At 48.3% G+C, this 23,945-nt stretch overlaps 1 long non-coding RNA gene across 7 annotated transcripts in view; it reads left to right on the top strand.

The window, feature by feature from the left end:
* The first annotated feature begins 4,283 nt into the window (after window positions 1-4,283).
* Window positions 4,284-23,945, top strand: part of LOC121067361 — a 28,169-nt gene continuing 8,507 nt past the window's right edge. For 5 of the 7 annotated variants that reach the window (XR_005818259.1, XR_005818262.1, XR_005818257.1 and 2 more), the window contains exons 1-2: window positions 4,284-8,835; window positions 19,002-19,131. This is a non-coding gene — a long non-coding RNA (uncharacterized LOC121067361). Of the gene's footprint in view, window positions 8,836-14,163; window positions 14,925-18,377; window positions 18,605-19,001; window positions 19,132-23,945 lie in introns of those variants that run through there. The other 2 variants (XR_005818260.1, XR_005818263.1) reach the window with 2 other exon arrangements.

Raw genomic sequence — 23,945 nt, 5'->3', positions numbered from 1 at the left:
GGTACCGAATCTGGGATCCTGAAGGAGAACAATGGCTAATTTCCTTGCGTCGGAATTTAGAAGTTACAAAAATCTACACTAGCAACTTTGAATAAATGCCCAGGTCAGAGCAAAGGGGGGGGTTGTCCTTTGAAAGACAAACTTGCTAAACTCCAGGCAGAGCTTAGACTGGCCTTCAGACTTAGGACAAAGTTGGTGTTTGGAGCCACCAGGATCAAAACTTACAGACAGTTCAGCTGACAGAGCTACTGCTGCTGAGATTCATGCAGCCCGCGTGACAGGATCTCCATCTGATCACTGCCTCCAGTGTGGTTTCTGTCATCTTCGATGGAAATGGGAAGAGTAAAATCTTGCAGCTTTAATACGGGACTGCGTTCCTGGAACAGGAATTAGGTCTAGGATTTTGAACTTCCACCCAGCAAAATTTCCATGGACCTTTAATTGCAGCTGTGATTTATTACCTGCTGGTTGTGCTTAGTTGGTCTAAAAGTGAAAATAAGCTGAACGTGTTTAATCAGTGTATCGATCTATCACCTGTAATCTCTGTGCTGCACCTCTTCACTCCCTATACTGATCTAGCAAAGTGTGATAATATATATATATGCTGGAAAGGTTCCAGTTTTATTTAACCACTAGTAAATCTATTAAAACCGAAGAAGCTCTAGACTCGGCTCTTTACCCGATTGTTTTTTTCCTACAGAGGCATTACCTTGGACTCCTGCTGGTGTGGAGCCCTTCCTCCTCTGCTCTCAGAATTGCACAGTGGGGCACCGCTTGTTGGTGTGGCCCCCACCCACAGCTGCACCCTGACCCCCAGCAAGTAATAGACTGTACCCTGCTTCCTGAGGTCAAAATGTCGTGGGGAGGCAGGCCTGCAGCCGTGATCTGAACAAGTATAAGAGTGGCGCTTGCAGGCTGAGAAGCAGAGAAGCATGTCAGACTGCACGTTTCCTCAGGATGTCTCATCCCTGCTGACGATATGGGCAGGCTGCAAAGTGCCACTGTCATATCTGCGTTTGGAGAAGTCTCCGTGATGGTCCACCTTCTGGGGGAGACAGAGCTGCCATGTGAAGGATATGGGTAGCGTAGGATGGTGTTACGTGCTGCTTCCTGGAGGCGGAAGATACTGCTTCCCGACGACATCGCTTCCCAAATTCCGTATCTGCAGATGGCCCCGTGCCAGTGCTTTGGAGCACTGATTAGATCTGAATGTGAGATTTCCCACAATTCAGGGGAAACTGCGAGGTGGAGCAGGGCCTGGGGTTCCTGCTCAGGCTCGTTCCTGACATGCGCAGGTATCCCTAGCAGGCTGCTGCTGTTGGCAGAGGGTCCCCTATCCCTCTCACCTGGACTGGCCCCACAAAGTCGTAATTCCCTCAGATGCAGTAGGATTTCTTTCCATGTACCTGTGAGTGGGAGGAGGATATGGCTTGTCACTTTTTTTTCCCCATTCTCACACCAATTTTGGTGCAATATAACGGACCTGCCCTGTCAAACTCAGAGGGAGTTTTGCCATTAATTGCAACTCAAGCAGGCATATTGCTGAACGTGATAAAATCCAACAGAAATCTTTAAAACTCCCCAGATCACCTCCTTTGCTGCAGTTAATTTTCTGTCCATGACTTTTCTACAAAATCCTATACAGCTAAAACATGCAATTCAAGAAGCCTTACTGCCTTGACCTAAGCGCTGAGGCATTGCACAAGCTGCCTGCCAGATACCACAGCCCCCGCCGTTACAGACAGGTAATTAGGTCACCACTTGTGAACTTTTGACACGCACAGACTTACAGCCTGATAACATGGATGCCCTCAAGCAAGTCAGGGCAATCGGCTTATCGCCATGAATCTAAGGAGCATTGAACTCTAAACAGTCATTTAGAATAAGATGGCTTCAGTCCCCAGTGCTTTAATCCTACCCGAAGGCACACAACTTGTCTAGGGGATGTCTTGCTGGAGATGCCTGAGGGAACCGAGGGAGCAGCTGTGCTGTTGCAGTATCATGCATGGGCGCTTGCTTGGGTCTGCATGGACACGTCTGCAGAGCCTGTTTTGCACGGGCTTCAGCACATTAGGAGTTGTTTGTATCTCTGTGCCACAACAAGCCCTCAGAGGCAATGCAGGACCGTGACAGAAGATGGTGGCTAAGGACCAAGCCTGGCGGAGCTGTGGTTCCAGGTGTGCGCAAGAGCCTCTGTGGGAGGTGTCCTAAAAATGTCTGCTGTCATCTTTTGTAAGTGGAAAATGCCGGAGATGATCAGCTCACCTCCCTCTCACCTTGCTTTATTTCTGTATTCTGCATATTTTTTTCCTCGTCCTGCATCTCAAGGCACTTTCCCATCGGCTCATGCTGTTATGTCACTCTCCAGTGGGTGAACTCAGTACGACCAGGAAACACTGACGGAAAATGGGATGCAGATGTGCTAACTGCATTCATATTCCCCTTCACTGCAGTTGCTGCTGGAGAGCTTGGACTGTTGCTTTGACTTTGTTCCTCCGCGGAGCGCGCTCACATTAAAATGTCAATCTTATCTGCGTTTCAGTTCAGCATGCCTGCCCCTGCGGAACAGATTGTTCAATGCACTTACATCCTCCCCAGTCGCCCTCCAAGGGGATGACTCAGTCTGTAATACAGCACATCTGGTTGGGACTACAGAGGACACTGGAACCTAGCACGGGCTTGGATCTGCCGTTCAGTTATGTCATGTCTGAGCATCGCCTGTTTGTGTATTTTCAGAAAACCCAGATAAAAGAATATGAAAGGAGAAGAGTAAAAAAAAGGTTTTCTCCATAAATTAATAGTGACCTCAAAGCTCCCATGCTGGAAAAATCGCTATGTGATGCAATGCCAGTAAAATAGAAGCAACTGTCACTTCACAGAAAAAGCAGTTATATTTCTGATTAATTGCTGTGTTTTTTGAGGTTTCAGTAAAAATGGCTGCTGATTATTTCTGAAACTTATGATGACTGTCTTAGTGCATAACCCCTTCTTAACATCAATTTGGCAAACAGGAAAGGAAATATATCATACGATATTCCGCTTGTAGGGCCAAGTTCTGTCATCTATCTGCTTGCAAAGCCTCTGTTGACTGCCTTGGGATTTCTCCTTGCAGAATGATGGCAGGACATGATCCAGACCCAATATAAATGTAACATATGAACCAGTATATCTTCAGATGGAGAAAACGTGTGTGGAATTTCCCTGTGCTATCTTGTGCATGCTTTATAGGGCAACTACATCCACAGTTATTGAAAAGAAGCACAGACGTCTGTGGTTAGACATCAATGACTTGTGGGAGGGAAAAGAGGGAAACTGGAAGACTTAGAATTTGTGCTTGATTGGTTTACTGAGAAATACAAGGCGAGAGAAATGAAAACAGTTCAGAATAGCACTGTAAAGAGGGGAAATTGGCATTGCTGGCAACACTGATGAAATGTAATGTCCTTGCCAGGAGTGTATAAATTATGGGTTTCCTGATAGAAAATGTTGATGAGGCCAGTAGGGGGGAGAGTCTGAGGAAAATGTATGCGTGTGGAAACTGATTTTTATTTTGGTGATGACTGAAAATAACCATGAAGCCTGGAACTTGTAAACCTGGGAATCCTGAAATTAATAACTTTTAAGAGTTAACTGTTGGAGAGTGTCATCCCCATGAGGACCGTTATTTGCTTTTCAGGTTTTGTATATCCTTGCCTATTTTAAGTCCTCAGAATCACTGCTGTCCATATAACATCTTGTGAAGCAGTGGTTACAGCCTTCATTTAAACAGCAGTCAAGGTGGCTGCAGGAAGTGCTGGTGGCGACGGGGTGTTTGTTTAGTGGCTCTGCTTTGGGTAGGTTTTATATTGCACACATCTCTGCACCACCTGATTTATGCCTGCCTTAGGTGTGCTGTGTGCCACCTCCATCTGTCCCGTGCTATTTTTTTCTAGTGCTCTCTTTGCAGGAAGAAATGCATACAATATAGTACTGTGCTTCTGTAGAGTTTCTTGCTTAAATCTATACTGTGGGACGCATTGAAGCTCTGGAGGTCTCTTGTCCAAACCCCTGCTCAAAGCAAGTCTAGCTTTACAGGGAGACCACACTTTCCAGGGCCTTGCTCAGGCACACTCTGAATATCTCCAAAGATGGAGATTTCAAAGTTTCCCTGGGCTGTAGGCTTGCTTCATCAAGTAGGATGATCCTTCTTTATAACATTCAATGCTTGGTGCTGATCCAGATTTTAGGCCTTTACAACAGAGGATGCTATTTATCGCCTTTGGGGCAGGCTTTGGCTGCTTGAGTAGAAGCAGATGAAGGAAGGTTTTCTTGGCCTGACAGCAAACCTCAGTGTCAGCCCCAAGAAACTTGATCTAAAGAGTTTTCCACAAAGGCGAGCCTCAGGCTACCTGGCAGAAAGAAAGAGGCTCCTGCGGGGAATGGTTCAGAGCACCTCTGTGAAGCTCCTCCTTTGAAATGCCCTCCAGAAGCACTTGTCTATCCTCAGTGATAACAGAAGAGGCATAGGAAGATTAGCTTCCCCTCTGCTTCCTCTGTGCATGAATCAGTGAGCCATCCACCATTAAGTCTGAAATTTGCTCCCTTTTTTTTTTTCATCTGGACAGAAAGCTATGGAGATCTGGAAGGGCAAGGGGGAGAAAGGTGCTGTTTAAGAGCAACGTTTCAACAGCTTGGATTTGTATACAATAATGGTAACGCTGCTGAGTCACCACCAGCCCTTCAGCTCCTCATCCTGTGCATGGGTTGTGACCGTCCTTTAGTGGACTCTGGAATTTGTTGAGAAATAGCAGTATTTGCAAACAGCCACTCTTTTTCATTGCCTGGGAGCTGAAAAGTCTCTGTTTTATAAGGTATCTCCCCATCAAAATTGCAGACCAAACCTGCTGCTTTTGCACTTGGTGGCTCTTCTCTTCAAATGCAGTTCTGTTGATGGCAAGATCTATGCTTAGTGTTTCTGGCAGATAGGGCAGGGCCTCCTGTCTATTCATTTTGGAGGGAAAAATAATTTGTTTGTGATGGTGAGACATTTCCACGGGATGTTTCATTCTATGTGCAACCCTTGCATTGGTCGTTTGCTCTACGTTGGGATTTGAAGTTGTAATGAAATATCAATGTCCTGGTGAGTCCCTTTCTGACTGCCAGTGCAGCAGTGTCCCCTCGGCACAGTGCTCCCCTTCCACTGCACTTCTAGCCTGGCTTCCCGAGAGAACGAGGCTTGTGGGGTCTTGTTTTGCATGTGTGTTGAAGAAAGTCCCTGACAAAGATCTTTCAGCTGTTGGCAGATTTCAATCAAATTTGTTAGTAGGGTGGAGATCTCGGCAACTTTATGTTCTTACAAGTTTTGTGAAAATAAACAGCCAGGTAAAGAGGAGACAAGTCCTCGTTGATATTCCTGCTATGGGAAAGGCAGGAGCTGCTATCTCACTACGCATCTGGATGGGAGACACAAAGCTCCAGGGTTTTCCCTGGCTGTGGAGCTATTTGTTTATTTCCCCAGTCCAAGTCAAGGCAAAGCACTGTGCAGTGAGACGAGGAGCTCAGGGGGCTGGTTTCACATCTGCCTTAAAGATGGCTGTGCTGTAAATGCTGTAGTCAGAGCTCGGTTTGCAGGCTGCCTTCTCACTAGGCCCCTTTGGATTTCTTCACTCTCCTCTGTGGAAAGGGCCTGTTCTTGAAGTGTGTGCGTATCTCCCTTCTGGCTTCTGGCAAACAAGTTTTCTTCTTTTTTTTTTTTTTTTTTTTTTTTTTTTTTTAAACAGAGCACAAATGATTACCCAGAGTCAACTGTCTCTGGCCTCCTGTCTGCAGAATCTCTTTTATGAAGTAAATGTTTATGCTTTCAGACTCCCTCTAGGCCTGTATAATCATTCAGCACATGGCTGCAGGATAAATCTGTTCTTGCAGTTAGCAAAGGAGTAAATGCATTCTCCAAAATCCTCAACGAAACCACGAGAATTGGAGGGACACCAAACCAAAACATTCTTTTCATTTAGGCTCTTAGAGCTGCTGGGAAACTGGATACTTTGCAGAGGAATTGGCTTTTTTTTTTTTTTTTTTTTTTCCTCTGCTGCTTTTTTTCCTTGAAGTCTGCAGCAATGGAATGAGTGAATTATTTCCTGGGGCAGCTGCTGTGTAACATCCAATACTTTATTCTTTGAGCTTGCAAAAATAAATGCATCAAGAAGAAGAAAGTGGCAAGTTGCTTGGGGTTCCAGAGAAGCAGGCAGCTCTAGAGATTTCACCTTTGTTTTTGTGGCATGTGCTAGATATGTCCGTCTTCTCTCTCAGCTTCTGCAGGCACCACCTGCCTCTTGTTCTTCTTCAAGAAATAGATGAAGTAAATCTGAGACACGGGGCCTTGAGGGAGTGCCTGGGGAAGGAGCCAAATAGAAGGCAGTAGGAAGAGAGAGACCCTCGTATCTCTTCAAGGGATGGAGACGATAGATTTAAAAAAGCCTTTCATGTCTGAGCAGCTGGTGAAAGCTGCCAGCCATTGCGCCTTACTGTTGACACATGCCTCCATAAGGAGACGTCCACGCACGACTTAAAGGAACAAGTGTGCTACAAGTGCCTGACTCCAGTCCCTCCTACAGCCCAGTGCTGGCTGTGGGGCCGGCTGGCAGGCCTTCCCCCTCAAACTATGCAAGGCGTCACGGTCCTGGAGCAACAGCAAAGCTAAAGCAACCAACTGGCTTTGGAAAATAAAACAGTCTTGCTCGTCTCACAGGGTCCCAGATGCAAGCGGCTGGAAGGGGAAAATTCGTGGTTCCTTCCCACTGAAAACAGGGGTCGAGCAGGCAGTAGCTGCAGGTCTTCGCATGGTGTCTGAAGCGTGAAGGCTCACTGTGATGGGGAAGGCTCACTCTCGCTTTTACAAGCGGCACAGACTGGGGTGAAAGGGAAGATAGAGTCATCGCGTGGGGGAGATCAGCGTTGAGATGTGGAGGAAAGGAAGCTGAAGTCTGTGTGACCTGCACCTCCTCGGCTTTGCAGCATACTGAAGTCAGCATGGCATAGGCAAGGGCTTCATTTTGTCCCAGGCACGCTTCACCGCAGTTTTCCTCTCACAAGTGGTATTGCAACATGCCTGTCCTAACCAGTAGCCGAGGAGAGAGCAAAGCAGTGCTGTGGGCTCGAGGATCATCTCTAAGAGGCTTACGCTGAACAGGCACCCGGCTACTTTCTGTAGGGTTAAATTTGCTTTTTGTCTCCCCCAGAGAGCTTCCTCTGCAGACGGAGGAAGGCTTTGATCTCTGCTTCCCAGGACCCCCTTCCTGCCTGCTTTCCTCCATCGTTAGTTTTACTGCCCTGCTTCACTGCTCCTGGGGGGCTGGCTGGGACCAGCAGGGTCCCGCCCCGCGGTGCAGCCTGCCCTGTGCCTCCGGGAGCGGCGTGCAGCCTCCTTCACCTCCTGCCCTCCCTCCTCGCAGGCAGCACCAGCTGAGGCAAGGCTGTGCAGCTTGTGGAAGCCCCCATGGCCGTGCTGAGTAACGCTCTCCGAGGATGTAGCTGGTCCTCATCGAGCTGGTCTCTGGATCGATGCTATCGTAGGGACTTTGGACATCCATGAGCAGCAAGAAGCTGTGTGCTGCAGCTGTTGCACTTCAAAGGAGCACTTACAGACCATGTTTCTCTGCGCCTTGAAATATTAGAGTGGTCTTCACTATTTCATATATATAATGCAAAAAAAAATTAATAAATTGTTCTCTCCTGCTTCATCTTAGAGATAGGTGTGGCAGAACACGTGCTTGGGGCTAATTTTTGGGGTTTGAGGAGGGAACCATGTATCAGTGGGTGTCTTTCGTCTGTCCTGTGCTTGTATAAAGGCCCCAATATACCCTGATATCATTGGGAACTTTTGGGGTATAAAGACGAGTGCTACCAACACATTGCCACGTAAACCCAAGCCAGAGGCCCCAGCAGCGTGTGGGGCAGCAGCAGGGTATGCATTGCACTGTGATTTCCATACTGTGTGATTTAAGACACCCCCTCACCCCCTTAATTTTTCGGCTCCTCTTCTTCCATCTGTGAAATAAGACATCTCTTTTACTTTGGAAAAGGCTTTAGATACACAGAGGAGCAGTGCTTTCTTCACTTGTGTTTCTGTACCTGAATAAGTTCTGGGTTTGCAGGTATCAAGTGGTATTTGGTACTTAGTATTGTCTGTGGAGGCTGGGAAGAGTGAGAAGGATATCATTTGGGGAACAGGTGATCTGTGTCTGGCCTTCTAAGATCCCTTCTCAGAGCACATTAACAAAATGCACAGACAGCAACTTCCTGGCCAGTATATTTGCTTCCTTATATCAATATATTAAGTGAAGTGCTTTGGAGAAGGAAAATACAGAAATGAAAAAAAAATTATGAAATCAATAAATTAGTATCATATTAATAAGTAATCACTTCATCCACAGAATGAAGGTTTAGACAAACGTTCAACAGGAAAGAAGGGTGCCTGGGAAGGAAAGCAGTGCTGGAATTAAGTGTAACCAGATGAAAAGTACCATTATCTTTCTGGACAACGTGCACACATCTCCAGCAATAGTCCAGAGTGTTGTCACTTACCGTAATACTAGCACAGGTGTTTGGGACGTTGCTTTGGCAAGCTGTAGGCTTCTTTATTTATGAAAGGGCAATTTATTATGTTATGGGAAGGGTATGCAATGAGACATGCACATTTCTTAAATTAAGAAAGTCCTTTTTTAGTCCTGAAGTGGGTGGAACTCAAAAAGACAAACATGGAAAGTCTCTGCTTATGTGCAAAATCCTGACAAGCCATGTAGAGGACACAAAATGTCGGGGTGCCTCACCCCAGACTGTTTCACTGGGTGACCTTGGGTAAGTCACTTGCTGTTACTGTCCTTTTATCTCCTCCGTAAGTGGGATAAACTATGCTGGAGCAGATGTTAGTGTGCTAAACGCAGGATCCAGAATTCACTGTCACAAGGAAAATACCATGGTATTACAAGGAGATGACCTTTTCCAGCACAGAAGCAGTTCAATGATGGTCCTTGAAGTGACAAGGAGGAGAAATAATAAAAAGGGCAAGGTCAGGAGAGGAAGACCAAAGCCCTACCAAGATCACCGTCATCATATTGGTAATGGGGCTGGTTTGGGGGTTAAGTCCGCTGGTTCAGCATCCTGGACTGGTGGGCTTCCTAACTGTGGTCTGAGTCTCTCCGTGCTATCCAGCTGTCCTCCACAGACACTGCTGCTGCTCCTGAGCACAGCACTGCCCCAGATGCGCTGGCTGGTGAGAGTCTCATCCTAAATCAATCTTCAAAACAAAGCTAGTATGCCAGAGACCCCAGCGCATTCACTGAAAGTAATAGTTTTCAAATGCTTCCATAAAATGTCACAGCTGGAGTTTGAAAAGGCATTTTATGGCTTGGTGTGTCGTTTTACAAGTAAAGAGCAGGAATGAATGTACGCCGTGTATGGATGTGCTTGTACGAGTGGGGAAATCTGGGTGTGTAGATTGTGATCCTGTGTGGAAGTGCGTGAAGCAAAACGAGCATGTCCTTGGGAATTAGAGTAAAAATAACCCATGACCTTTCTCTAATGAGCTGTGTGAAAGGTTGGTAGTGATGGCCAATACACTGCACTTGTCATAACAGCATCTTGCAGCCTGTTTCACAGCAGGATACACAGCAGGAGCTCCCTAGTCCTGATTTCTCCATCCACTTCCAGAATAGCATTCATTCTGTGCCGAGTCCTTTAACCGCACCCATCATCACGGCTACAAATTGCTTTCTGCGATATCTGAGCGCTCGTGGCATCCCCAGGCTCATTTTCTCCCCGTGTATAACATGTCCCATCTGATTTCCTTGTCTTCTCTTGCCTTTCACGTGATTAACTCGGGACTTACAGTCCTAGGGCCATGCGTAAAGATGCGTGTGCCACCACAAGCTTTCTGTGCATGCAGCAGTTTGCTGAGCATCGCCAGGGGGTCTGGAGGCTGGAGGGTTACAAAATGCTGTGTGGCCGTCCAGTAAGTCCCAACAGTGAGCAGTGCTGCATAGCGTCTTTCTCAGAGACAGCTGCATTCTCCTGGTGTGTCTAATATAGGTTAGTGATGAGTATCTGACCCACTTCTACATGTCAGACAAATCACCTCCAATTTTTCAGGCCAGTGTGAGTGAAGAAAATCTGCGCAGTCCTTATGAGGCCAATGTGCTGGCACACCATCACTAATAACAGACTTTTTACCTGAAATGCCAGTGCGTACTTGGTTTTCGTTCTTGGTAATCATGTTTTTCTCTCCTCCACTCTCTACAGAGGTAGCATTTCATAACTGTGAGAGCTGCAATAACTACGAGGCCTCTGGCTTTAAAGGAAATGTTTTGCACAGTGGGGAAATGCCCTCCATTTCCACAAAGAGCATGTATACCCATGTGAAAAGCAAAACGAGCACTCATTAAAGCTTTCTGCAGAAATTTGGGAAGTGGGCTTCTCTTTTTGTGTGTGTTTCTTTTCAAAGACTGATGAGGCTTAGCACAGAGGGGAATGGCCCGAGCAAGGGGCTTTTGTAGTTTGCTCAATGTGCATGTGGGAGAGTGTGAGAAGAGGAAGGAAGAGCTATCCTTTTGCTGGTGCAGAGCATGAACTCTACTCAAGCCCCCGGAGGTGGCCCTTATGCTTGTGGTCAGAGGAGAGAGGGATGGCCACTTCAGCATCTCCAGCGACAGCAGTTCTGCTGACGGTATTGCTAATCAGCTGTTTTTCAGCAACCTTAGCAAGTCAGCCTGTCAGAGGAAAGACATTTCTTCTGCTACGTAAGGGGCTGTGGTCTGCTCTCGCGCCGCTTTGTTGTGCTTCTGAATGCTTATTAGGTATATTTGCACTGACAGTGCTAATACTCTCCAATTTGGGGGCAGCTTCATCTTCTATCAGGCGCTATCAGGTGATTCAGATATCTGTGCTGCCCCGTGCAAGCTCTTTTTTGACCCCTGGCTGTGTTGCTTCCCCAGCCTCCCCTGCCACCCAAAACCCAAATCTTGTCCCTCCTGGGGCCCTGTGGCTGGCGAGGAGAGAGCCTCTGCCCAGAGAGCCCTGTGGGCTGGCTCCCGCTGGCCTCCTGGGATGCTCGGGGCCACCTGCCTCTCTGCTGGTCGGGCTGCACCATGCAGTGCCAAGCACAAGGATATATCTGATAAAGCAGAGATTAGTAGGAAATCAAAGCAAAGCCATGCAGCAAATGTAGCCTGCCCTACGTTTTCTGAAACTAAGCCCTGTCTTTGGTGTGGGAGCCTGCCTGGTGCCTTCAGAAGGGTTTCAGACATCAGGTTCTCTGGCTGGTGCCCAGTTTGGTCCCTGGTGCCACCGAGACCCACCTCCTTAGTGGCCGTGCATCCCCCTGCTACCAGCTTTGAGCTCCCCCCCCGAGCTGGCCGTGTTCAGCCAACACGGCCAAGTTGTTCCTGCTCAGCTGAATCACAGCGTTTCGGCCTCTGAGCCGGGGCCATGTCTAGACAGTCAATTACTCTCTGCTCTCCTGTCTCTTAAGAAACTTTCAGTGCAAATGTCTTCTTTGACCTTGCATGTATAATTATTTATCTTCCCTATAAATAATGGATTTCTCAGTTGCTGCTCGGTGCTGATTCATTAATATTTTGTTACTTCCTTGAGTTCAAACACACTTACAGTCTTTCCAATCTCCTCTTGTACTAAAGCCTTATTCCTTTGCATTCTTGCTAGCTCTTTTTCCCTCAGCTGATATTCACAAATTTGCTGTAATCCCATCCACTTTACCTGTAGATGCTCTGCTGACAATACCCGGGCTATCGTGTCACCCCAGATTAGCTTCAGTTCATGAAGAACAGGATGATTTGCAGTTTACCCCGCTCACCTCTGCAGACTCAGACAATCTCCTTTTCGCATTTGCCACCGTCATATCAAGCCCGTGAATCTCAGTTCTGCCGTTTTACGTAAGGGAGAAGGGAAAACACTGCATAGAGCTGCAGGGTGAGAGCAAACCCCGGGGATGAGCACACGTGTATGTCTGGGGGCAGGAGCAGCGTCCCACGGAGCTCAGCGCAGCTCGGCAAAGGCCCCCTCAGGCACTCCTCTAATTGAGATGCTTAGTGTGGGTAATTAGTAAGGGCGCTAATCGCCCATTTTTAAGATCTCATCTTTCTCACGTTGCAAATTGGTTGGTGCAGAAAGGAAAACGCAGAGGAACTGTTGGTCTGTCTCTGCAGACAGCTCACCAAGGAACCGATGTTTGAGAAGTGCAGTAAATTTACTGTAACCTGCCCAACGCTTGGCCGTGGGCTGTCCATCCCCACCTGGCCTGGGGGGGCAGAGTGCCAGCACCTCAGCTCTGTTTGAGGAAGCCAATACTGCGATGAAGAGGTGGAGGCAGAGGTCTCGCCGGCCCCGCACATCGCATTGCCCTCCGTGCGATGCACCCCGGTGCCCGCAGCTGTTCACACCTGCTCACACCCTCCTCGCACCACAGAAAGCAGGAAATTGGCTCTTGGTGGCTGTTTGCAGTGGTGCCAGGGTGTTTTCCCATTGATGGAGTATTGCAAAACCGCACAGCACCGTGCCGCTCCCCTGGGATTTAAAAGAAGCTACGTGCTTTTTCTTGGCTCTGCTAGGATCAGCAGTAGACCAGCAAGCAGAGCATCAGGGATGCCTGCCCTGTGATGCCAATGAGTTGAGGAAAATCTTGAGCTGCTCCTCCTGGCAGGTTTTTCAGCGGCAGGCAGCCCTCCCTGCCCTGCCCTGCAGCCTTGTCCTGCACACAGCCTGCCTCTGCTGTTGGCAGCCGCCTGGCCTGGCAGCTCACACGGTGGTGGGGGACAGGGAGCAATGAATGAGCTGCTCACGTGCACTGAGCCCTTAACCATAAGTGCCAAGACAATGATTTTTCAGACTTTAAGTTCATATAATACCTGCTACATTTTTATAATTGTCCTTGACCACCCACCATATACACACTAAAGCCCATTCCCCTGCAAGCCCTGCCTATCCTTTTCTGTGCAGCGAGGGAAAGGCAAGACAGAAGTGCAAGGGTATGCGGAGCCTGCAGCATCCTGCCAGTGCACAGACCATGGGTTCGATGTGGGACGTGAGAGCAGGACTGTACGTGCACCCCACTGCCATCCGGGCAGCCTGCTGCCTTGGAAAATCTTCTTCATCTGGTGTCTGCAGCTGGCTGGCTGAAATGCTGATGTTTGCATTGTTTACAGGAGGCCCCGGTCGCGGATTTCAATTTCCTCAGATTTAGGGTATTTTGGATCTGTGGTTTGGCCTCTTCTTCAGAGTCAGGGACTGGTTGTTTTAAGTGGAGAGACAAGTTTACACGAAAAATCCCATTTACACGGTGGTGGGAAGTAGCTGGATTCATCCAGTGCGTTTGCATAGTTTAGAACACAACACGCCTGGATTTCAAGAGCAGTTCATTCCATGAGCTGCGGAATTTAAAAAGCATGATTTCCTGTAGATTTGTGTCCTTTATCTTCTACAACCCCACTGAAACAACCCCAGTTACTCCATGATATTCCCTAAGGCTTCCTCCACCACTTGGTAGCTTCAGCTCCTTTCCCAGTCCCCACCTCCACCTGACTTCCAGTCAGATGCACAGCTAAGCCTTCTAGATGAATCAAAACCATATTTTTACAATTTTTGCAAATCTGGCAGGGTGGGTTTGACCGGAAACTGAGCATACTTCAGAAGTCTTTGCAAGGCTGAGCACTGCCCAGATCCATCGTGAAACCTCTGCCTTGGGGGCAGAGCATTCTCTGCCTTGATGGAGTGACAAGCAGTGGGTGCAGTAGGCTAACACGAGCTCCACGTCAGGGGGAGAAGGAGGAAGGATGGGGGAGGAAGGATGACCCTTTCTGGGGCCAGTGCAGGGGTGATGTGCAAGCAGCAAAAGTTCCCTCCCCAGAGCATCTGGGGAGGCCACTGCACTGTAAATAATCTCTGCATCCTGTGAGTGTCTTGGGCCCTCACAGTGCCAGGAGACATCAGACCTACTCTGTTAACACCTGAGTTTGCTCCAGAGCAGATTTCATCAGTGCCACTGGATACGTCTTTCCTCTTTCAACAGGAGACACCCAAGTTAACCTAAACCCCCACAACTTCCATTAAGCAATGCTATCATATTAAAAGAAAACAAACCAATGGAAAAAAAGCCAAGTTCTGGCAGTTTGCATCATGATATGAAGACAGATTTCCAGGCAGTTATGTTGCACAGGGTCTGCAGATCATTTTGGTGTGCAAGCCAATGCTGTCAAAGTGGGAGGTAACAGTGTCAAAGCTATTGATGATGGGAGCTGTGCTCACAAAAACGAGCAAATCCTTCCTGGTGCAAGTCCAGGTGCCACAGAAATGTTCTCCGCCTGTATCTCCTTCCCTCTACTTTGGACCAACTTGTTTTTTCCTTTCTGCTCCTACAAACCACAGCAGGCTCATCCAAAAACCTGTCATCCGCTTTAACAAACGGGTGAAATAAACTTCCCAGCATCATCCTCGGCAACCTGCCACCAAGAAACTGCTGCAAGATATGACAAGACAAATACTGCCTTTAAATGCTACGTGAAGAGGAAATGAACGACACCCACTTGGAAGAAGTGGTGTTGGGGGCCCTGCGGAGCTGATCTGCAGGTGTCCCCTGACCATGGCTGGATGGGGTGCCACCATGATGCAAGGGTGCACTCCCCTTGTGACCCTAAGGGCTTGCTGGTCACACCAAGAGCCCCATCTTGGCTGTCCATAACAAACCAGGATGAGTTTTGTTGGCCTGGGCAGATAGCACCGGTGGGGCTCTCCCAGATGATACGGAGACATCGTCAGGGCAGCTGCAACTTGTTTGGTTGAATTGCCTATAAAAAGGCCAATGCCCAAGGCAAGCTTTTTTTTTTTTTTTTTTTTTTTTCTTCCCGCTGTTAGGGGTGGATGTTTTTCTCTCCTTGCAGGTATGGATGGTAATTTTCTTACTTGTTTTTCCACTCTTTGAGTAAGCAACTTTTGGGTACGAGGGCCTTAAAGTAGGGTGTTTGAGATAGTGCTACAGGGTATGGGACTGAGGTTTTTTCGCTGGAGCGAGGCATATGCAGGAGCTAGGACAGGTTGTGCATCAGCCTCCCAAAGCCAGGAGATATCTACAACTGCTCCTGTTGGGAACTGCACCAAAGGAGGGAGCTATGGAGGGGATCTGCTCCTGAGCAGAGCAGTGACTAGGGCAGCCTCAGCAGTGCCCAGTGTGCTTCAGCCAGCAAGATCTCTGCTTGGGGTCTTTTCAAGTGTGCTTCAAGGCCACTGGGGCCCAGCCTGTAAGAGGAGAATGGCAAAGACATGGGGAGAGTGTTGGAGGAGGTAGTCCTCCATCCTCTTTTCCTTGGATGGAAAGGGCAGCTGGGGCAGGGCTGAGGTTAGGACAGGGGTGAGAAGGTGGAAGGACCTGTACAGACTGGGCATTTCTCACTTAGAGTGAGTGTCAAGAAGGTGAACACAAGAAAGAAAAGAAAAGTATCATAATGGAAGGAGGAAAAGGAAAAGGTAGCGTCAGCGGGTCTAGACCATGCAAGAGGAAAAAGGCTGACCTTAAACTTATAAAGTAAAGCTGGTAAGGGGAGGAGGACCTGTTGGGAGGTAAGTACACCAGAGGGGGTGAGATGGAAGCATGGTGTGTAAGGCTGTCTGTCTGGAGGTCTTTGAGCTTCCTGAGGGCTGCACAGCTGCCATGTGCCTGGCTGTTTGGCCAGCAGGAGCTGGCTGTGGAGCTGTCTGGGCATCAGCAGTGGGTGGCGGTGGCCCCTGGGAAGTGGTCTGATGGCTGAGCTCTCCTATGTCATCCTGCTCGGGTCTGATCCATGCTGTGCTTCTGCCCTTGTAGTGAGTGGTTCCTTCTAAGGGAATGGCACAGCATACAAAATGCACTGAAATGTTGCCATTTAAAGGTGATGAATGGCTTATCCTTCTAGTTCTTTGCTTTTAAAGCTTCTCACTGCCAGGGACCCAACATAAAACACAAAAATGTAGTGTGCTCTTCTTGGAGAGACTTGAGTTATTTCCACTTGGTGTCTCTAATCTCAAAAGCACATCAGAGAAATGTGTAAAGGATGTAGTTCTTGCCCCAGAGATACAATCTAAGCCTAGATGAAGCATAACAAAAAGATGACATAACACCTTGGTACCTTTTCCTCCTATTATTGTGATGGGTGTTGTGGCCTTCGCTAAATTTGTGAAGACCATTGGTGGTGATTATGTGTGCCTACGCATGTATACACGTGTACATATATGTATATGTAACATGTCTTACCTCTAGTTGCTAAATTTTTATCCCATAAATATCCCATAAATAACTTGAAATGAAGGAGACCTTAGTGATGCTTGATGACCATGGGGAATGAAGAGGAAAAGGCAGAGAAGTGAGAGTTTGCCATGGCCTGCTCAGCTGTGTGTACTGACATGGCAGGTCACACCTACTCTTATGTGTCTTCAGGAACCTGAGACACCGCCTCTACCAGTTCGCTGTTCATTAGGGCATTCATTAACTGTGCTGGTGGTGAATATGCTGCCTGGAACAAATCTTTGACTTTCAGTGTCTGTGCTTAGGTTTGCTAGCTCACAGTGAACTTCGGGTGTCTCTGATTGCCATGTCTTGTTACAAAAATATTCTTCTTGTCTGGAGAGTGGGGATAATCCTTGGTTATCTTTCTGCCAGGGGTTCTGATAATTAATTATTTAACACTTATAGAGCACTTAGCTATTTGGTTACCTCTTGATAGAATCATATATCACCTTGGCTGTCAAACCACAATAGCACCTTTTCAGCTGTGCTGGAGATGCAGCAAGAGATAGTAAAACATCCCTGCTGCCTGAAAACACTGAGTGGCTGACTCTACCTTTATCAAAGTAAACCACAACAGGTTTCACTACTTGAATGAAATAAAGCCTGAAAGGAGATATGAAAAAGAGACAGTGAGGAGATTAATGCTAGGCTTGATGGAAGGCTTGCTGGCTGCTCTTGCACAGAAAGTCCCTTAGAGAAGACAATTAGTGGGTTTTAAGCACATGCTGGCAGCGTTGCTTGCAGCACTGCTTCACCCAGTGCCGTCCATGTTGTGCATGCTCTCTTCCCCTCTCGTGGGTTTGAATGCTTTTTTCGTGGCTGTGTGGCTGGGCTGCCCTTTGTTTTGTGGCTGTGGGGACGGGCTTGTCCACAGTGCACTGTGGAGGCAGAGCAAGGTGTGGGGGAAGCAGAGTGTCAGTGCTAAAATGTCACCTCCTGCCTCGGTGGGTGTATGGCAGTGGGAAGGCTGATAGCCTTCTGCAGTGCTGGGAAGTCTGGTTTGTCAGCACCGAGGGATGTCCCCGTGGGCTCTGCTGCCTTGTGTGCTGGGTCAGCCTGTGTCAGGCAGGAGGTCAGGCTGGGTGCTGGAGCAGCCAACCTGAGTCACTTGCTCAGCAACCTCTGGTCCCCGTAGGCAAAGAGTGATGAGGCAATGCTCGGTGCTGCTGGCTGTGAGCCATGGCAGTGCTGTGCCACAGCAGAAGGCCTGCACTCTGTGCTGCTGTGTGGTGTGGAGAACAAGGCAGGCTGCTGCTTCTCTTAGATCAGGCATGAAATCGATAGTTTGAAACCAAGCTGGATGTCAGTGCAAGTCAGACGTTGTGGACCTCAGCAGACCTGATTTAGTAGTTTGATTTAGTATCTTAAATTCAGGCATGGATCTGTTTGGGCCCTTGTTGTAGTTAGTGCCCTGTTCACTCTTCGGATGGAGTGGGTAGACTGAGATCACCCCAATTTTACCACTACAAAGAGGCACAGATATGAAGCTTTTCATCCTCATCATCCAGAACAGCCTTCTGTATATTCAGATGTCTTGAAACCCAGCTACAATCTGTTGTTGGCTTTGCAGAATGACAGGCTTACTGAGCTTTCATAAACCCAATACCCAAGCTCTCCATTTTATCTCGGTTTTTATTACCTATGTTAAAAGTGGGATTTTAAGTCACGTTGAAGTAAAGCTTCAATTACATCCTGTTAATAAGTAATCACTTAATTATGATCTAGTGCAAGATCCCACCCCACCAAAGACTGGCATTTAGAGGATTATGCCTGCAGGGATGAGGACAGTTTAGTTTCAGAGCTGTATCTCCTTGGTGTGACTGTTCCTGATGGATTGTGAACAAAATTGTATTGTGAAATATATGTCCTTATTGGAGTTGCTGTTAACTTCATAATTGCTCTGTAATTACTAAAGAGAGAGTATCTTGCACTTCTGACAGCCAGGTGCATGTATTGCTTAATCTGTCTCCATTATTGACTTGGCTCAGTTCCTGCGGGTGCTTTCCTATTTTCTTTCAGTTGTGCAATAGCAAAACTGACTAAACGGTGCTTCTGCTGGTTTGTTCCTGCTTAGGAGCTAACAACAAGAGCAAATATAGGTGAAGTTCAGAGAAACCGGAGAGGCTGCCTGCTGCTGCAGTGAGCCCACCTGGGCTGGAGGGAGCAGGGCCTGGCCAGCCCTCCTGCCCACCCGCATGGGCTGCTGTGGCTTGATGCGCAGTGACAAGATGGCTGCTGGAGGAGAGGTCGAGGGTCTGCCTCCTGGACAGCTTCTGACTGGTGTTTGGGTTTTAAAAAAAGGTTTATCTCAAACTGTGATCTAGAGTGGGATGGCAATGAGATTTCTCTCAGTGGGTTGTCAGCAGTTTCAGGAGTGGTTCCTGCCCTGGGAAATGCTATCCCTGTCCTGTAGTATACTGGGTCAGAGCTTGTGCTAAAACATTGTGGATTGTCAGGTTTTCCTGAGGCTGGGGGGATACTTCAGTGGCCTGGGTTGCATGCACTGGCATCCTATTAGAGTTTTATGAAAGGGCTTCTTGGTGTAATCGAGCAACAGGTAAGGCTGGGGAGAGAGAATGAGAACCTAGCTCCTCTCCCAGAGGCACTCTTTGAGCACAGAGATAGCTGAATGGGTGAAAGTTTTTTTTAAACTGTTTTCACTTACATGTAAAGAATAAATTTCTCCTATTTTTTTCAGAGGAATAAATGTTTCTGGACTACATGACCAAGGAACAGCAATCTCATGGGAGTACTGTCAATTTTTGTTGACTCCCCAGTAGAGCAGAAAGCAGTGGAACAGCTCACTCCAAGTGCAACATACTTGTCAGGTGTGTACCAGTCATGCAAGGCTTATGGAGCCCAGGGTTGCTGTAGTTAGCCCCCAGCTGTGGGGGAACACCTGCACAGCTCTCTGGTGCCCCTGTGTGCAGGCTGCCATGAGCATGTTTGCTTTGCTCCTGCACCTGGGTCTGGGATACTGCCCTTGTGCTCTGCTCCAGTGGGGAGATGGGTCCCCCTTGGGATGCAGAGACTAATATTGAAGATGTTTGTGTCACCTTTTCTTCCAGTGATGGTTTTGAGGTCACATGGTGTCAGCATATTCTCCTGTTCCTCATCCTCTGTGGGCTGAAGGTATACAAATGTCTGCCCTGCCTGTTCTCAGTTGTCTGCTTGTCCATGCAGGGTGGGCAAGACAGGAGACTTTCTGCCTCCCTGAGCTAGTGAGAGCACACTTTGTGTTATAATAGGTGAGCTTTTTGGTTGCTGCAGCTCCCCTTTTCCCATTTCCTCTCTCATTACTACCTATTTTCTGCTGAGGAACTTTTTAAACATGAGACAAAGCAAAACAGACTTGTTTTGGGCAGCATTGCACAAGAGCAGAAGGGGGAATTTTTAATTTCAGTAAACAGTCAAGTCTTCAAGGCCTTGCAGTCGGTGCAGTTCTAGGAAACACTTTAAACCGGAGAAGGATATGAGACTTTGTGACTCATGCTTTTTATAGATTACCAGTTTCACAGCCTTGGAGGCTGATAACCCCAGAGAGCAGGTGCAGCAAGCATGGTGCGGGGGCCTCACCATGCAGGCAGGTAGCTGCCTCAGTGCAGACATGGGGACCTGCGGCCTCACATGTGAGGATACCCTCGTCCTCTCAGCCTTTGCTGCTACTCTGGGCATTAGCTGCTGTGCTGGCTTTGGGATTTAGACTGGACATGCGCCTGTGTCAGGCAGGTGGGACCAGAGTGTGTCTGTGTGCATCCTGATATGAGACTGCAGGCTTAGAGGGAACAGGAAAAAGAGGCTGTTTGGGGAGGCTGGAGGCTATAGGAGGGACCTGGAGAGAAGCAGCTGCTTGCCACAGGGTGGGAAAAATCAGTTTCATGTACCCACAGACATATATCCTAACAGGGATGAGAGCATGTGGGGTAGGCACTGGGCTTAGCATGCTGGGGCTGGAGGGAAGCTCTGCATGCAGCCCGTTTTGTGCACAGTGTTATTGCTGCTGCACCTTTTCTCCCAGTAAATTTATGGCTTCTCATGCAACTTTTGCCAGTAAATGGAAGTGGCTTGGTTGGGAAGTGGAAGAGATGCAAATGCAGCATGACTGCACTTTATTAGATACAGTTGCAGGATAGTTAATTGTTCAGCTTGGAGTTAATGCCTGAATCTAAGTGCAACTCTGCAGTAGTTCACAACATAGTTGTTTTTGGAGCTGCAAAACCTTCTTTTCCCTTGGTTGTGGCATGCTCCTACATGTTGTCCCTTCAGATACCATGTCCAGGTGCTTTCTACACACATGCAGAGCAAATGTTAGGCCTGTTGCTCCAGGAAAACAGCCCGGACCTCTGCATCTGCCATCAGCCAGATGGGAATCGGCTCCTTTATGCCTGTTTCTGTTTTAGTCTCCTCCTGAGAGTGTTTTCTCCCAGATGCTTGGTTCTCACTGGAAACTTTCATGTGGGAGCATTGTTTTTATAGGGCTCTGATGAATGTGATCCCACGGCTGGGTTGAGTGCTGGCATGATGCCCCATGCTGTGGGGTGCTGCTGGCCCAGTGCACCTGGCAGCGATGCACCTTCTGGTGCTGATGCTGGGGTGCAGCTTGGCCTGTGAATATGGAGCATGTGCGCTGGTATGTAAGGTTTCATCCTGCAGACCTTCGTGGGTGAGTCTCTGCTGTGTAGGGCAGGGGCTTGCGCAGAAGCAGGAGGATGGTGCCCATTGGCTGCTGCCTCGGTTACCTTGGGGTAAGTTAGCCAGGTTGTAGATTAACTGTGCCCTACAGCCCAGCCATTTCAGAGCCATTATAGATATGCCATAACGTATATCTTTTTGACTTCATTCCTTCTTAACTCTGTTTCTCAAAGGTAAATAGAATAAACACACACTGTCCCTGCAGCCTGGGCTAAAGCAGGCTGCTGTTACCTGCCTTCACCCCAAATGGGGCAGGATGGGATGTTCCCTGCTGCCCTGCCAGCAGTTCCCCATCCTTCCTGCATCTCATGAGGACCTCTGGAGGGTGTCTGTCGTGCTGCTGGGCATGTGCTCTGGAGATGGCCAGAAGAAATAAGGGAGAAAAAAGTAACTCAGAAGGATTTTCTTCCAGTATTTTCTTGTGTGCTGGCCCACTTCTCTTTTAATGAACACATTGTATTGGCACAGCCCTCAAACGAATGCAGAAGGCATTGGGAAATGTGTGTTGACTTATAGACAGCTGGAGCCTTAGTGTGGTTCACAGAAACACCCATTGCTGAGAAAGTATTCATAAAAACAAGCAGCTGCTCACAATAGCTTAACACTTCCACTTCTGGATGGGACAAGGAAGTGCTGACTCCTTAGGAAAACAAGTGTGCAGACGTGCGCAGGTATAGCTGAACTGTAGGAGGGATTTGGCTTCCAAACAGCTCTGATTCATCCGTAGGAATCCATTCACTTGGCCCTTGCAGCATGGCTGGGGTCAAAGCTCCAAGTGAGAGCAGGAAAGGGGGTTTTTGGTGGCATGGGAAGGAGAGAAGGGGAAAAGACAAACCCAGACCCAGATTTTGCAGCCATCTTCTGTTCCTACCATGGCAGAAATCAAAACCCAGATCCAAACATCCCTTCCCTGTGGGACAGGGAGCACAAAGTTTGCCCTGCGGGCATGTCTCTGATGTTCTCCTCTGTCTCTGAAAGTGTGCTACTGAGCTTGTGAGCAGAAAATAAAGTCAATGTCATTGACCTCTGCGAGACTCTGTGCACACTGCAGTAGTCTGGTGTGTGTCAGCAGGACTGCAGTGCTCTGGAGAAGCAGTTCTGGTGGAGGGCACTGGTGAGCCCTGGGCAGGGAAGTTGCATGGCAGCAGGGCCAAGGCAAGAGGGGTTTCACAGAGGCACAGCTCTTTGGAAAACTTTTCTTCATTCTCCCTAGAGCTATACCTGGTAGTGGTGCAAGGCAAGGAGGTGTTTCCCTGAGGGTAGCACTCTTTCACAGTCTCAAATTACCCACTTTGACCCTTCTTTCTCCCTTTTCACCTTTGCAACTTAAAAATTAAAAAAAAAAATTCCACCCACTACCTAAAGTTTAGAGATCTCAGCTGTGGAGTTAACAAGGTGGATTTTGAAACAGGGAGCATTGTGTGAGCTTGAAGATGGCAAAAAGCACAGCACTGCACACTGAGGGCAGCCTGTCTGGTGGCACATCCTCATCTGCGTCCAGGCTGCCCGCTGTTGGAAGGAAACATTCCCGCCCAAAGCATACACTGACACCCTCTCCCTTTGCAAGCAGAATTAATCATGCTTATGTGCCATATTCCATTTTAATTTTTATTGCACAGCCCAAGATTAATGGTTAATGTAGTACATCTCCCCATCTCCACTCCCATTAGAGTGGAGCGCTTTTGAATAACTATTAACTTCGCAGTTAACCGAAAGAAAATTGTTAATCATCGACAAGCTTATGTTGCATAAAAATCACTCTCTGTAACCTTCTGACTGTGGGAGAGCCCTTTCCTCAGCATTGACCTTCAGCGACACCTGGTACCTGCAAAACAGAAAATCAGACGGCACAGCCTTATCTGCTAGCCAAGGTCAGGAACGATGTGAACCAGCAGAGCTATGCTGTGTGTTTCCCAGAGCTGGTGTTGTTGAGTTCTCCTAGCCAAGAAGATACTGTTCTCTGGGTCCCCAGGAAGCAGCTACTGAGCTGTGTTTGTTTTTTTTTTTTTAACTTTGCAGGTCGGGACTGATCTGCAGAGCATCAGGTGCCGCAGGGATGTGTGCTGTGGCATTGCAGCCAGTCCTTCCCTCGGCATGAGGGTCTGGGTGTGCATGCTGGGATGGGGATGAGGTCTTGTCCAGGCATCGGATGCTTGCCAATGAGGCCCTGCACACCCCATGTGCAGGATGCTTCTGCTGCTTTCTCCCTGCTGATGGACCACGCAGCTGAGCGGGGCCGCAGAGGTGCGGTCTCCCCGTGGAGCACTTGCACACAGGCTGTTTGCATCCAGCTGTCCAGGAAATAAATCACAGGCTGTTCGTGAAGTAGGAGGGAAGCACTTGGGGCTGTGAAAGATTAGACCGAGAGCCCTGCGCAACTCCCCTTCTGGCTGTAAAGATGGGCTGCGGATGTTATGTTTTTTAGCTCTTTAAATGATTATTTCTGTGCCAGACTTATTAGGAAAGGTATTGTTGGGATCTTGGCAACGATATAAATACAACTGCAGGCTTCGCAGTCATTCCCCTCTGAGTCTGGTCACTGTCAGGCATGGAGCTAATAAACCTGGGACTGTATGCTACAGTAAACAGCCTCTGCAGCTGCTAGTTGCTGAATGTAACTATATATTGCTCCAAATACAAACATTTCCACATTAGGCATTGCGTGTCCTCCCCCGGCACGGAGCTGCAGCCATTGACCTCAGGAGTCTGCGCTGCGTCAGCTTGGCTGGGCTGCTCCTCGGCCAGCAAATCCCTTCGCTTTTTATGACTGTGGCTCTCAAAAGCGAGAGCAACAACCCCAGCTCAGGTCAAGTTTAGCGTGGCCAAGCATTGCGCAAGCTCCTGCAAGCGGTTCGGCTGCCAGCGGCCACGGGGTGGCCGAGATGGGACCTGCTGGGGACAGGGGTGACAAAGGAAGGAGCAGGGGGTGCCCCTGGGGAGCAGGGAGCAA

Source organism: Cygnus olor, chromosome 3 (genome assembly GCF_009769625.2).
Source record: "Cygnus olor isolate bCygOlo1 chromosome 3, bCygOlo1.pri.v2, whole genome shotgun sequence".
NCBI classification, from domain to species: Eukaryota; Metazoa; Chordata; class Aves; order Anseriformes; family Anatidae; genus Cygnus; species Cygnus olor.
The sequence above is the reverse complement of the archived record's forward strand: the minus strand, read 5'-3'. Positions and strand labels throughout refer to the sequence as shown.